Source organism: Myxocyprinus asiaticus, chromosome 37 (assembly GCF_019703515.2).
Source record: "Myxocyprinus asiaticus isolate MX2 ecotype Aquarium Trade chromosome 37, UBuf_Myxa_2, whole genome shotgun sequence".
NCBI lineage: Eukaryota > Metazoa > Chordata > Actinopteri > Cypriniformes > Catostomidae > Myxocyprinus > Myxocyprinus asiaticus.
In genome coordinates this window covers 6,882,759-6,887,507 of record NC_059380.1, presented here as the reverse complement: position 1 = coordinate 6,887,507, position 4,749 = coordinate 6,882,759, and positions in this window count along the sequence as shown.

The following is a 4,749-nucleotide window of genomic DNA, read 5'->3' as shown; positions in this document are numbered from 1 at the left end:
CATTGACTTGTTTCATTGTTTTTAATCCAAGGACAGTGTAAGGATTTATTTCAACTTTACTTTTTTCCTTTGCCATTTTTGCAGTTACTATAACCAGCTGGTCCTAAGGTGATTTTTACTGGATGTGAAGTCAGTTCACACAGGTGTCCTTGTAGGGTAACCACATTGACACTAACGTTTGACAAGCAGAAAGTGTCCAAATACTTTCTTATCCTTAAAATGGATGTATTGGTTGCATATTTTAAACATAACAAACTCTTGCTTGGATCCTTGCACTATCTTTCTTTAAAAATGAGAAATTACATTCTTATTTTTAAGTGTGGTGCAAATGCCCAAGTATTTTTGGGGGGCCAATGTATTTGTATGTATGGATATGTCTGTAACAAAAAGATGTATTTACAGTTAATTATTTCAGTCATTTTAATCCAAGCTGGCCATCTTATTAGAGGTTATTTTATATAAAGTCATGTCTTTAAAGTAGACCTCAAATTTATTTTATAACTTTACTAAATATTTACTATTGTCAGTTTTACTCAATTCTGCCATGTTCATATTACTCAACAAAATTCACCTAACCAAGGTAGCGGAGTTTAACTGAGTTGATTCAACTAAAAAAAGTGTCTTGTCAGCGTAACTTAATCTTATTGAGTTGGGACAACATGAATATTTTTGTTTGGTTAACTGAAATTGGGCTGAGTTGCTAGCATGCTTTCCTGAGTCTCAACAGATAGAGTACATGTTAAAATTAAGTGTTCTTCTGCAAGATGAATATAAAGTGGAAGACTTATGTTTAATATTTTGATATGTTGATATTTAGAAGAATTTCTGTTATGTTGAAGTTTGGGGCAGGGCCGTATTAACGCTTAAGCTCTGGGCCCGCCATCCTCCACCATATTCTCCCCCGTCGTCATTCTCGGGAAAACGCATAAAAACACATTCAGCGGGAGAAGCTGATGTAAACACAAAGAAGGTGCGCAATGGTTCAATCAATACGTGTAGCGCATGGTGATTGAGTGCGAACGATTTATCCATTCATCCTTTATTCCTTCCATCTTTCTTTCCTTCTATCCATTCTTCCTTTTCCCCTTCTATTCGTCCTTCTTATTTCCTTCCATCTGTCTGTACTTCCTTTCCTTCCGTACATCCGTTATTCAATCCATCTGTCCATTCTTCCTTCCTTTCTTCCCTCTTTCCTTCATTCCTTCCTGTTGTCCATCCATCCTTCCTTCTATCTTTCCTTCCTTTCATCCATCCATCCATTCTTCCTTCCTTCATTTCTTCCATATATATATTTATTTATATGCCCAAACTTCCTGTTTCAATGGAAAATCCCATCTAGCGATTTTATGGGGTGTTGTTTTACCTCTTTGGATTGCTTTACCTTAAAAGACCTTGGGTGTTGTAGCAAGCTCGTGCTTTGCCAAAGCCCTACAATGACTACATGGAGAAAAAAAAAAAAATTAATATATATATATATATATATATAACTCCTCTCACTTTCAACTGCTTTTATTTTCAGCAAATTTAACGTGAACAAGTTTCATAGACGTGACAAATGGAATAATGTGTCCCTGAACAAAGAGGGGGTCAAAATCAAAAGTAACAGTCAGTATCTGGTGTGGCCACCAGCTGCATTAAGTACTGCAGTGCATCTCCTCCTCATGGACTGCACCAGATTTGCCAGTTCTTGCTGCGAGATGTTACCCCACTCTTCTACCAAGGCACTTGCAAGTTCCCGGACATTTCTGGGGGGAATGGCCCTAGCCCTCACCCTCCGATCCAACAGGTCCCAGACGTGCTCAATGGGATTGAGATCCAGGCTCTTCGCTGGTCATGGCAGAACACTGACATTCCTGTCTTGCAGGAATCACGCACAGAATGAGCAGTATGGCTGGTGGCATTGTCATGCTGGAGGGTCATGTCAGGATGAGCCTGCAGGAAAGGTACCACATGAGGGAGGAGGATGTCTTCCCTGTAACGCACAGTGTTGAGATTGCCTGCAATGACAACAAGCTCAGTCTGATGATGCTGTGAGGGACCCTCCAAATGGATCCCGCTCCAGAGTACAGGCCTCGGTGTAACGCTCATTCCTTCGATGATAAACGCGAGTCTGACTATCACCCCTGGTGAGACAAAACCACGACTCGTCAGCGAAGAGCACTTTTTGCCAGTCCTGTCTGGTCCAGCGAAGGTGGGTTTGTGCCCATAGGCGACATTGTTGCTGGTGATGTCTGGTAAGGACCTGCCTTACAACAGGCCTACAAGCCCTCAGTCCAGCCTCTCTCAGCCTATTGCGGACAGTGTGAGCACTGAGGGAGGAATTGTACATTCCTGGTGTAACTCGGGCAGTTGTTGTTGCCATCCTGTACCTGTCCCGCAGGTGTGATATTCTGAGGTACCGATCCTGTGCAGGTGTTTTTACAAATGGTCTGCCACTGCGAGGATGATCAGCTGTCCTTCTTGTCTCCCTGTAGCGCTGTCTTAGGTGTCTCACAGTACAGATATTGCAATTTATTGCCCTGGCCACATCTGCAGTCCTCATGCCTCCATGCAACATGCCTAAGGCACGTTCACGCAGATGAGCAGGGACCCTGGGCATCTTTCTTTTGGTGTTTTTCAGAGTCAGTAGAAAGGTCTCGTTAGTGTCCTAAGTTTTTATAACGGTGACCTTAATTGCCTACCAACTGTTAGCGTCTTAACGACCGTTCCACAGGTGCATGTTCATTAATTGTATATGGTTCATTGAACAAGCATGGAAAACATTGTTGAAACCCTTTACAATAAAGATCTGTAAAGTTATTTGGATTTTTACAAAATTAACTTTAAAATACAGAGTCCTGAAAAAGGGATGTTTCTTGTTTTGCTGAGTTTATATATACAGTATATAAGGAAGAACTTCATGAAATGAACTTCAGAAATGAAGAAGTATATATATAGTTGAAGTCAGAATTTGACATACATCAAATACATTTAAACTCAGTTTTTCCACAATTCCTGACATTTATTCGTAGAAAACATTCCCTGTCTTAGGTCAGTTAGGATCACTATTTTAAGAATGTGAAATGTCAGAATAATAGTAGATAGAGAGAATGATTAATTTCAGCTTTTATTTTTCATCACATTCCCAGTGGGTCAGAAGTTTACATGCACTTTGTTAGTATTTGTTAGCATTGCCTTTAAATTGTTTAACTTGGGTCAAACGTTTTGGGTAGCCTTCCACAAGCTTCTCACAATAAGTTGCTGGAATTAAGTGCGCTGCCCTTCCGGCCCCGCCTGCCGTGACCTCGGATGGAGACAAGGGGAGGGAAAAACAAAACAACAAAAAGAGAACAGGGAAAGGCCAACGCGGAACGACAGTGAGAGAGAGGAAAAACTTACTCGCCGATTCCCAGACATGCCGTCGCCTGGTCCTCGATCACTCCTCCACCCTCTGGCGGACAACAGCCTCTCCTCCCCGGGCGGTCCGGAGCCAGTCCTCTGATCCCTGGCGGACGGAACGCCCCTCCATTTAAACTTAAACACAAAGACACACAAACATATATGCAAACAGGGCAGCTGCTTGTAACACTCTCTCTCCCGAACTGCCGCATCTCGTTGCACTTATCCCTCTCCTCGTCTGATTAGCCCGATCGGGGACCAGGCGTGCGTAGTCACGGCCCAGCACCGCCCTCCTCCTTGTCACACACAGTTAACTTGGTGTATGTAAACTTCTGACCTACTGGAATTGTGATATAGTCAATTAAAAAAACTTGTGTCATGCACAAAGTAGATGTCCTAAACGACTTGCCAAAATTATAGTTTGCTAATATTAAATCTGTGGAGTGGTTAAAAAATGAGTTTTAATGACTTAAACCGAAGTGTATGTAACCTTCTGTCTGTAATTTATATATATATATATATATATATATATATATATATATATATATATATATATGTGTGTGTGTATATATATGTCAACTTTTAGGAATACACAAGCATATAGATTAGCTTCAAAGCTGTTAGACATGGACTAAAAGCCACAAAACTCCTATTTCAATTTCGTGGGGTCAACTGGGAAACATATATTTCATGTGTATATATAAAACTTCCTAGTTATGAAAGCTTAAGGCACACGACCATCAGAGGCTACTACGGTTACCTCCTGTATTTCACAATTGTTTCCATCAGGTGAATGTAAATGTGATTGAAGCACAGAAATTTGTTGGAGTGAACATCAACCCAGCAGTATAGTATGTGACAGTTGGAGACTATTGTCTTTCTTTTGCTGAACACAAATTAAAATTTTGAAGAATATCTCAGATCTGTAGGTCCATTCAATGCAAGTAAATGGTGGCGAGAACTTTGAATCTCCAACAAGCACATAAAGGCAGCATCAAAGTAATCTATACAAATCCAGTGGTTTAATCCATGTCTTCAGAAGTGATATGATAGGTGTGGGTGAGAAAGAGATCAATATTTAAGTATTTTATTACTATAAATTCTCCTGCCTGCCCAGTAACTGGTGATATGCACGGGGAATGCAAATCACCAAATAAACATGATGAACCCTTAGGAGAGAAGAGAGCACTTAGGTAGGCTAGTGAAAGTGTACATTTATAGTAAAAATGGACTTAAATATTGATCTGTTTCTCACCCTCACCTAGCATATCGCTTCTGTAGACATGGATTTACCAATGGAGCCTTTATGTGCATTTTGGAGCTTCAAAATTCACTTGCATTGAATGGACCAACAGAGCTGTTATATTTTTC